The 11594-nt window shown below is 39.6% G+C and overlaps 1 pseudogene; it reads right to left on the reverse strand.

The window, feature by feature from the left end:
• Positions 1 to 5794: 5794 nt before the first annotated feature.
• On the reverse strand, positions 5795 to 8682 carry LOC104871323 (annotated as a pseudogene).
• Positions 8683 to 11594: the final 2912 nt, after the last annotated feature.

Raw genomic sequence — 11594 nt, forward strand, 5'->3', positions numbered from 1 at the left:
TGCTACTTGTCACTAGCCAGTTGTTCCATAGACTTAGGCCCTGGTATTATTGCCTCTTCTCTTTTTATTTATTTATTTTTTGGTACAGGGGTTTGAACTGGGGACCCTGAGCTTACAAAACAGGCAGTGGAACCACTGAGCTAAATCACTGGCCTTCACCTCTTCTCTTTTTAAAGAGCTTAAATCCTTTTTTTTTTTTTTTTTTTTTTTTTTTTGTTACTGGGGATCGAACTCAGGACCTTGCAAGACAGGTGAGATGCCAAATCTATTTTTTTAAAATGGGAAATCCTGGGGCCAGGGGTTTAGCCCAGCAGCACCACGCCTGCCTCAAAAGCACAAGGTCCTGAGTTCGATCCCCAGTACCAAACAAAAAAAACCAAAAATCGGAAATCCATCAAATCTTAAATGTTGGCCAAAAAAAATCTTAAATTGTCAAATAAGAACAGCTTCAGTAAATAAATAGGTTGCAGCCTCTGTCTAGGATGATTCTTCTTTTCTATCATCTATGATTGGAGGTATGGTGCCCACTAAGAAAATATCTGAGTATGGGGAGATGTTCATTAGTTTGATTATGGAAATCATTTCACAGTGGATAGCACCAAAACATTACTTTGTGCACATTGAATATGTACAATTTTTATTTCACAATTTTACCTCAGTGAAGCTGGAAAAAACAAGCAAAACCATAAGGTTAAAAATATGATACAATTCAATAAGACAGGAAATAGAAGAAGCAGGTTGAAGTAATAATAATAAAATAATAATAATAATACCATGAATGTGTTGAGTTTGAAGTGGCATGGTTAAGAGGGATCTGCAGATTGAGGTCTGGAACACAAGATTAAAACTAGACAGGAAAAGATCTGGGCGATCAGTATGAAGATGGTAGATGAAACTTGAAATGAGTTGGTTTTGATCCTGGAAAAGAAGTACAGGATGAGATGAAAGGAGGCCAAGGGAACAGAACCTCAACAGAACACTATCAAGCCAGGGATGTAGCTCAGTGGCCCCACGCCTGCCTCACGAGTGCAAGGTCCTGAGTCAATCCCTGGTACCCAGGAAAAAGAGAGAATATCTCTATCATTTCAGAGACAGCCAAGGAAGAGCAGTTGACATAGGACAGTAAGAGGAAATGAGAAGAAAAGCACTACAGATTGGTTATGTCTGCACGTCTAGGGAGGTAAATGTAGTTTAAAGGTGTCAGATTCCTTAAAGTCAAGTAACGTACAATAAAAAGAGAAAGCCTGGATGTGTGTGTGTGTGTGTGTGTGTGTGTGTGTGTGTGTGTGTGATTATAACTGATGGGCTAGGCTGAAATACTAACATTTGCTGAAGATGATAGGCATAAAGGACAAGAGTTGCATTAACTGTGTTACAGAATGCAAAGCTCACTGAAATCTCCAATATCCTATTTTACTTTTAGCAAACTTTAGCTTTCCTATTGCACTCCAATAGAATATTACTGAGAATTTATCCTCAGAAGGAAATTCCTCAAGTAGTTAGTAGAGAGAATTAGCCAGTTTCCTGTATGGTGAACATCCTGATTGAATCATAGATTTTTTTTTTTTAATAGCAAGAAGACTTTGGATTTGCATAAAACATTAGGTTGCAACTCTGATTACAGATTAGAGTCACTTAAGGGTCTTTTAAAAAACACTGATGCCCAGACCTTGCTCCAAAATAATGAAATCAGAAGCTTCCCTCAGTCAATTTTGCTGCATTTCCAAGGTTGAGAATTGTTGACTTTAGGGGAACTAGATACACCTTGAGCCACTTGAGAAAAATGATATGAAAGTAATTATTCCCATATTAGTAAAAATGATAATAGCTAGTATTATTATTCATAAACTAAAGTATGCAAGAATTAATGCATTTCTTTGCTTTCTACAACTGTTTAAATTCTATCTTTTGCCTCCATTCCAGTCAGAGTGACAAAAGACTTAAGCCTGCTTTCCTCCCGGTTGTGTCAGGTACTGGTGTCTCTCATATTCCCAACTGCCATACGGTAGCAACTTGTTTAGCTGGGCAGGCAGTACAGCCATACCATGACCACCCCAGCTGTCATGTGGGGTGGCAGCTTCCCAGACACCCCCACTGCCCCTCGACTCCTGACATTCGTGACCTTTTGTAGACTTCTTCCACATCAGACCAAGGTTGGTCTGAGCGACAAGTGACAAACAGAACTCGGGATGAGATGATGATGTGCCCCTTCTTACGGAAGTCACGGTCCCTTCTGACTTGTTCCCTTCTTACGGGGATGCCAGGCATGAGGATATTCGGGCTGCCCCATGGAAAAGCCTGCATGTAAGGAAATGAGGCCGCTTGCCTGCCTGCCAGTAGCCAGCACCTATTTACCAGCCACGTGACGGTGCCACCTTGGAAGTGGATTCTACAGCCCTGGCCAAACCCTCAGATGCCTGCAGTCAGACTGATATTTTGACTCACCCTTAGGAGTCCCGCTGAGTCTGAACCATTCAGCTAAGCTACTCCCAAAAGTGAGGTTATAAATGGATGCTGTTTCAACCCACTTTAACTCTGTTTAGGAGAGGTTTATTTATTATGTAGAAATATGTAACTAACAGCACTGGATCGTCTAAAGATATTTTGCTTACACAACACCCTAGAAGCACAAGAACTTTGCCATTGCAGGAGGAACTTGTAGTCCGGAAATGACTGTGCGGTTGCCTATGGCCCTGTTTCCACCAACATACTGTGTAGTTATTCCTCCAGCAGACTTGCACCTGCCCTCTCTGCTCGGGAAGCAAGATCTCAGCTCCTACTCCTAAATCCACTTTTCCTCTTCGAAGTCCTTCCATCCTTTGTTCCCAGGTGAGGACATTTTGCTTTTGTCTTGAGGAAGCTCTTATTCATGTTTACAGCCATATCCTTTGTACTTCAACCTTTTCAACCCTCCGGGACTTGTGGAAATAAAAAGTCAGAAAACTTGAAAGCTTTATTTGCTCTTGACCATGTTGTACTCACTCCCTAAGACAGTGAACACATGCCTAGCTCCTTGCATTCGGGGGAGATACAGGAGCAAACGAAGGGAGGAAAATAATATGTGACTATTTCAAAATACCCTACTCAAATTAACAATGCATATTGAATGCCTACTGCGGTCACCAGATGTAAAAGTTACTCTGTTGTCTCACTTGAGTTCCCCTTGAGTTTCATTCATTATGCTGAATGAAAACCCTATTGCTGGAATACACGTGTTTAAACATGTCTGAGCACATGTAACCAACCTATTGGTATGTCCTCATTCTCATCTTAACTAATAATTTAAACCCCTCCTGCCTTTCTCCTTCCCAGAGCTATGCAGGGAGCTCCATCAGCTGAGTCACCTCTCACTTCCCAGCTCACGTTCCTGGAAGTATTAATATATATTGACTGTTACTCAACTCTAGTTTATAATCGATTCATAAGAAAGCTGTAAATGTTTTGAAGATATAAATCATTGTTTTAGCATTATAGCATTTAAAACATTTAAAAATTTATTCCAACAGCAGTAGCTCTATATGCAAAAAATTTAGAAAAAGCAAAATATGAAAAAAAAAGGAATAAGTTTTTACATTGCAAAGGCAGCACCGTGATTAGCTATCGCCTAGGTTATTTGAACCAAGCCTAACTAAAAATCCTGGGACACGTAAAGAATAGTTTAAAAGCACAGAAAAGAGGAAACTGGAACCCAGAGCAGTCAGCCCGAAAGCCATTTAGTAAAGGCAAGTATTGATCCCTGACAAATTTCAGCTCTCATTTTGGTAGCCTTGTGAGGGTAGGGTAAAAGAAATCAAAGAGCCTGGCCAATGAAGCAGGGAGTCTTGCAGGCAATTTGGACTCTGAAAGAATACACTTTGGGGTAAGGGGAACCAGCGCTAAACCAGTGCTCAGTGCAGCATTTGCATTTGGATGATTAGATGGTTTCAGGGACTGTTAGGCTTTGAGCTGGGATTAAGATGGGCTCCAACTGGTAGGAGCTGTCAGCTCTGGCAGTGGAAAACAGAAATCTCTGGAGAAAGATACCTTTATCTTTGGCCTCAAATTATTTCCATAAATTTCAAATACAAGGAGCTATGCACAATGGTAATGACGTACCGAGGAAATTCTGCTTTAGAAGCAAGTTAAAAGGAAACCGCAGAACTGTAGAAAGAGACCCACAAATATTTCTGTGTATGTGACATTTCTGTATTAAATAAAAAGCCATCAAGGAAAACGCAAAACTGTGGTGGAGCATAAGCTCCCTTGATCTTGATTTTCAGTACAAATACAGACCATGGGAGTAAGGCCCCGTGATATCTTTGACCCTTTAGTTGTTAAGCAGGAAGTGTCAGCAAAGTCACCATAGGGATTAAAAGTGGGGTCGGGCTGGGGGTGTAGTTCAAGCATGCTCCAGGCCTTGGGTGGGTTTAGTCTCCAGCACACACACACACACACACACAAATATAAAACATAACTTTGGAAATATCTTCAGAGAACAGAAAACAAGTGATACAGCAGATTTCAAACGACTGTTTTGACTAAAATAATTGAGTAAATTTAATTACCATCGTTTTCCCTTTCTTTTAGGCTCGTCTGGTAATTCAGTTGTTCATCTTTCACTTTTAAAGCATTATATTTAAAGCCCAAGCCAACTTACTACGGCCAAAAGTGTTAACCTCAGCAGCCCTGGAAACTATAGATATTATTATTATCATCACATTAGAGATATTATCATCACATTAAAATTATCCATTATAATAATTAATTATAATACAATATATAATATAATAATTAGAATTATTATCATCACATTAGAAAAATCACAGTAGTACGAGTGGTTCTTTGGTATAGTCTGGACATTAATCCCCAACAGATGAATAGGCAGCATAGAATTGTCTCCCATTCTGATTTTGTATTATGCTGTTTCTTTTGCTCTACAGAAGTTTTTACATTTGATACAACCCCATCTCTTAACTCTATTCTTTCTTGAACTAATAAAGCCCTTGTATTTTTATTATTTTAAAAAGTACTCCCAAATTAACTTCCACAAAAGCTGTACCAGTTTATCCTGAAATTCATTTTTTCTTGTAGTTGTTCATCTATAAATGATCAAATATCCCCAAAGAATTCCTCTGTGCTGTATCCTGTTCATGAAAGAGTGGAAGGAAAAGAATATATAAGCTGTTTCCACACCATTATGACCATTCCATCTTTAGCCGGCAAACAGGAAGTAGAGCCGGAATAAAAACATGAGTTCCTTCATTTTCAACAAGAAAATCATAACAAACATCCTCCCCCACCTGATCCCCCCCAAAAAAAAGCAACTAAATAAACAGGCTGTCACTTATGGTCGTATTCCCATGTAAAATTAAGGTTGACATTTTAACCCAATGAAAACAAGAGAGATGGTAGAAACTTTCAGTGTCTCAAAGTTTTGCCTGGCTCGGATGAGTACGTCATGTCTTCTGACATTCCAGTGGCAACTAGATTTATGTTGTGTATGTGATAAAGTGATGAGTGAGGCAGGAAGCTTTGGGGCCCCCAATGTTGACTCCTAACATTTTACCTCTTGTGATTTTAACTACTGACACAGAAAGAAGAGGTAACATCACTGTAGAAGACCCAACCATGTGAGGGCATCATTAAGCTCTTTTCTTTTACATTCACGACCTCTGAAGGGTTGTGATGGCAAAGACTAATGTTTTCCCCCAACAAGTTTAGTGTTTTTTGTTTTAAGTAAAATGCTAAAGTATGTAAATATGTTGCATTTCTTTAACACATTTGAAAAGTGGAAGTCTGGAGATTTTTAATGTGATTACTGTGTCTGTGGTCTATTCAACACATTAATTCCGATTTTAACAACCATCAGCAAACCGTTCAAAAGAAACACAAACAGGAGACACCAGGAACAGGACATAGTGGTGACCCGTTTAGGGGACTAGGGCTCTGCAGGTCCCTCACAACTGCGTGGAAGGGAAGCACCGGGACGGCGCACTCAGAAACACATTTCCTCAGGAAGCAGCACAGAAAAGACAGGGGGATCTAGTACAGACGTCTTAGGGTAGCACAAGGGCGTCCCTAATGCAGCTGCCAATGATTTGGAGAGATGAAGAAACTGAAGGCCAGAGAAGCTGAGGCCTTCCAGGTCAAAAAGTAAATTAAAAGTAGATCTCTAGCCTTCCAATTTACTCTTTATTTTTTTAATTATAAGTTTTGTGGTACTGTGAATGGAATCCACACACACACAGAGGGAAACCCACATCTTTTTATTTTTTTAACTGATTTGTTTTTTATGGTACTCAGGATTGAGTTTCACACAGCTACATACCCAGCCATTTTTTTTTTTTTTAGAGACAAGGTCTTGCTAAATTTCCCAGGCTGGGCTTGGATTTGTACTCTTCCTGCATCAGTTTTCTGAGTAACTTGGATTACAGGCATTCACCACCATACCCGGCCCAGTCTACTGCTCTTGATCTTGTTATAAAAGATTATGATCAACAGTGTAACTATGATCAAAGATGGGTATATGATCTTTTCCTGAAACAGATTTTTAAGAAATTTTCCTACCTTTGGGATGGCCTGAATTATACTCCAGGATGACTAAATTTGAAATAATTAGCTTTGAGTTTTAATCAGAGGTGATTAGAAAACAAGATTCAGGGCCTGGGATTTAACTCAGTGGTACTGCCACCTTGCAAGTGCAAGGTCCTGAGTTCGATTTCCTAATACTGAAAGAAAAAAAAAGAAAACAAGATTCAAGATTCAACCAAAATTGCCTTCTAGCAAATTTTCAGTAATAAGGTTCTGTACAACTAAGAAAATATGGTTACAGCTTTGCCCTGAGGCTTCTTCCACTGTGGGAAGGAGGCAGGACCCACCAGAGAGCAAATCTGAGGACAAAACCATTTCTGCAGTGAATAAATAAATAGTCAAATCATTTTGACAATAAACCAATTCATTTTTGTGGCCTTTCTGACTTATGTATAAACTAAATAATCCGAGTTAATGTCTAGGATCAGGTATAGGGGAACAAGTTCTGTACATTTTTTTAATGTATTGAGTATTTTGGGAAAGGAACCAAACTCTTCCCTGGTAAAGAAGAGCAACAGAATCCAAAGTACCTGGCACCTGCAATTAAACCTGCAGGCATAAATTTCCAGAGCAGTAGAATCTCATTCCCATAATGCCAGCCAAGGTCCCAGAGGTAGCTAGGAAACCCCAAATGTTCCTGGGGTCCTGATACAGCTGCTAAGCACCCAGGCCTGCCAAACTCCTGAAGAAGAGCCAGGTGGCCAGGCTCGGCACACTACCTGCTTTTACATAGCCAATGATCCATGAGTAGCAACCAGTGCTGCTCAGCCGGAGCTAAAATAATGTAAAGGCACTAGCAGGCTGGGGTCCTTCGGTGTCCAGGCAGGAGACAATACCAGGCCTGCACCCCAGGTTCCTGAGGAGCTCTCTGAAGGTCTGTGGACAGCGGAGGCAGGGACCGAGGTCTGGGTCAGCCTCCCAGGCTGATAGGTAATTTTTAAAAACCCGTTTTACAATATTTTAAGTAACTGTAATAATGCCTGTGAAATTTTTTCAGCTTTCCATTATGGAAGATTTCAAACATATATGAAGAGATCAGTTTAGTACAGCTCCCCCCCCCGGCCATCCCCCCATCTGGAGAAGTATCATAAACCATTTTTGTTTCCTCTACATTTCAGAATATTTGAAGTCCTAAGTATCATATTTGATACTTATATGGTAGTATACTTATCTCAAAGATAAATTTAATCATAATCACGCCACTATTGCAGATCTAAAAACAATAGTAATTTTCATTATCAAGTATCCAGTCGAAAATTTTATTTTCCCGAATGTTCTATAAATATTTTTGTGACTTTTTTAAAAACGCAAAAAAACAATGTAGTACTCTGAGTTATGATAAAAGAGTTAGGTGATGCAGAGCAAAAACATAACATTCTTTAAAAAAAGAAATTCTAAACATCCTCATAAAATAGTAAAGTATTCCAAAGGGGATTTTTTTTTGCTACCTTGATGATATATCTGTGTGGTTTATAAATATGTGTCTTTATATATCATATATATATATGTGTGTGCATGCATGTGCATGTGTGTGTGTGTTCTCAAGTAGCTACTTTTGAGAAAAAGAAGTGGAAGAAAAAAGATTTTTAACTTCTTATTCTCTGTACTATTTGAATTTTCTAACTATGGCTAAGTAACACTTTTCCAAGCCAAGTTTCATAAGGAATTCTCTAGGTATCCTGTCTTTGCTGCCTCCTTTTTATGTTCCTCTATTAAAACATGGCATGTGTTATTTTTTAATAAAGCAAGAGAGAGTCTGGAACCAAGGGCAGGAGGTATACACGAAACTGCCAGCTCTGTGCATTTGCTGAGAATGGACCACGAATCTGTCTTAGGTTTTCTTCCAGTCAGTAAGATAACAAGCTGATGAGATACACAAGATACCATGTTTATGAGAGAAAAATCAAGCAAATTTCTTCAGAGAAGCATAACTAGTGCTCTTAATGAAACCAGAAGAAAATCTCTTCTAATTGCTTTCATAGAAGATTCTGTTTTTAAAGAATGTGTGGTCATACTCACTGGGCCAAACACAGACTTCACAGGCTGACAATTTTGTAGCATCCCTAGGAATAGGCTGATGACAGCCACCAAAGTGAAATCGGTAAAAGCCATATCGACACTAGGATGGCAGCAACACGATGCCATGCTGGCCTTCCGTTCTCTGCTGGTCTGCCCCGTTTTAGGACATAGGTAGGAGTCACAAATGCAGATGGTTATAGGAGACAGCTGTGAGACAATGGGGTGTCTGCCAGGGCGGGAGACCTGTGATCACAGAAGCCCTGTCCCTAGCTAAATAGAGCAGCAGGCATTTCTCAGCACCAGCAGATGTTGCCCTGTGATAATACCAGTACAGTGTTACAGTGTGCCCAGAACCTTGCAATCTTGCGCTTTTCTCTCTCTCTCTCTCTCTCATACCTGGGATTGACTGCAGAGAGAGCTGAGCTACATGCCTGCCCCTCTTTTGCAGTGTATGAGACAGGGTTGTTCGCTGACCTTAAACTTGCAATTCTCTTGCCTGAGCCTCCAGAGTATCACTGAACTACTCCTCCAGCTCTGAAATCTCAATTTGTAAGTGTTGGCTAAGTTTTCTTTTCTTTTCCTTTCTTTCTTTTGTGCTGGAGATTGAACCCAGGGCCTTCACACTGAATTATATCCCCAGCCCTTTTTTATTTTATGTATTTAATTTTATTTTTCGAGATAGGGTCTCACTGAGCTTTGTGATACATCTTCTGCTTCAGCCTCCCAGAGTGCTGGGATTGCAGGTGTGTGCCACTGTGCCCAGCTAGTGTTGGCTATGAATTTCTACAAATACTGCATGGGCTGGATAAATTATTTCTGTGGGCTAAATTGATCCCAGTCTGTAACTGCTCATCTAGAGGAATGGTTTGATCTTGTATTCTCAGGTGGTCTCCTAGGAGCATGCTTCTTTTGGTACATGTGCTTGTTTTAATGATTTTCTAAGATGGAGGTATGGCTGCCTTCTTCTTGCAAGAACAGAAGTGCTTACATAGCATGGGTCCTAATAGAAAGCCAAAAAGGAAGGCATTCATTCATTTTCTGTCACTTGGTCATTCCTTCTCAATTTTTAAGAAGTGATCACAGGATTCATGAATATTAATTTTAGAGCTGAGCTTGTTCCATGGTGCCCTTGGAACTGACCTAGTATATTTCACAGAGGGAGGCACTCGGGAAACTTCCTTCTCATTTTTGTCTTTGCATGTCTAATTCCCCGCACTGACGTTAACACTTGACCTTCTCTTCCTCATAATGAGTCAAGTCAGAGTTGACAGGTGGATGTGTCTGGAGGAAGGCTTGGCCCCTGAATTAGAACCCAGGCGTCCCACTGGACTGGCTGCACTGGGGGCGTGGGAGCCTGCATTCCTGCTGGTGCCTTCCAGAGCTATGCCGTCTGCAACCACAGGCAGCACAGAGGCTAAGGCAAGGAGAATGCTCACCAACACAACGCTCTGCCTTTGGGTTTTCTTGAGTCACCTTGGACTTGTGTACATTAACAAGCATCATATTTCAAGATGAATTTAAATATCCAGTTAAAGGCAACCTCACAGGCCACATAAACACTTCAGAGACCACACCCAGAATATGTCAGATCTACACATGCCTGTCATCCCAGTGCTCTGGGAGACTGAGGCTGGAGGACTGCAAGTTCAAGTCACTAAGCAACGTGGTGACTTGGTGATTTCCTGTCTCAAAATAAAAATAAAGGGGAGGGGAATGGGGGTGATGCCCAGTGCGAAAGCTCTGGGTTCGATCCCCAGTAGTAAGAAAGAAAAGAGGAAAAAAAAAAAAGAAAAAAGGAAGGAGAAAAAAAGAACAATGCGTAGAGTGGCAGGAGAAAAAAGTATAGGGACAGGGAATAATTAACTTGAAAACTTAAGCGTAAGTTCATGTTAAAATCAAATAGAAAACTTGGCTCTAAACTCCTGGGTAGAATGAGATATTTAAGTACTAATATGAAACATTAACAACGAATAGACAAATACTGTATTGTCTACCATTGAACTCTAAGAAAACTTATCACATAGACCTTGTTAGGATGTGCCTCAAACAAATGAAAGGATAATCAAGTTGCAGTTTATGAAGGATGTCAAACTCTTTCTTACCAAGTCATTTCGATATAGGCTATTGTCGACAACTTGAGAACATCATGTTAAATAGATTTCTGTGAAGGATGAAAAAAGGTGGAGTAACTTGGTAATTTTAGAACGATGGTAATGTGGATGAGGATTGATTCAACAATTGCTATATCTCTTAGAGAATTTTAGTATTATTATGAGTAGTAATGTATTTATAGAATATAAATATATCATTAGTAATATATTTAGTATTACTTCACATTTTAGTATTTTAGTAAGCAGTGAGAGAAATATTGATCCATCACGTGCTAATACTCACAGACCTGAGAGATCTGCTTTCATTAATTCGGCTCATACTTACTGAAGCCACGACACACAAACTTATTCTGCACGCATCCTTAGGATTTTCAAGACTGTCTTATTTTATAGAGGTAGTTCTGGAGTAATGTGCATTTCTACTTGGAAGAGTTATAATTAATGATCCATTCACTCTTTTAGATGTATAATATTCAGTTCTGAATTCAGCGATGGGTTTCATAGTTAATCTTCACCTGTAGTAAGGTGAAGTGATACAGTTGAAAAGAAAAATGTGAGTCTAGTTTATGAAGAATATTTTATATTGCTAATAATAGCAACTATTAAAATAATGGGCAAAAGATTAAAGTGTACAGAAAAGGTTCCAAACTCACATAAACGTTTACCCGGCTGTTCGATCTAGCCATTCGTATTTGTGACAAAAGCAAGTGTTTCTGGTCAAGTGCATGTGTATTTATTTCGACCCTTGGTTTTAGGCACCCAGATGGCTGACATCCATGCCAGATGGTTTTGATCATATGGGTGATAAACAATGAAGTGTGAAATATTGTAATGCAAGTCCTTTATCAAACTGTAATGCATAACCCTATTCATAACCCAATTTGTGCGACATTA

Source organism: Fukomys damarensis, unplaced genomic scaffold (assembly GCF_012274545.1).
Source record: "Fukomys damarensis isolate Sample0158 unplaced genomic scaffold, DMR_v1.0_HiC HiC_scaffold_4, whole genome shotgun sequence".
NCBI classification, from domain to species: domain Eukaryota; kingdom Metazoa; phylum Chordata; class Mammalia; order Rodentia; family Bathyergidae; genus Fukomys; species Fukomys damarensis.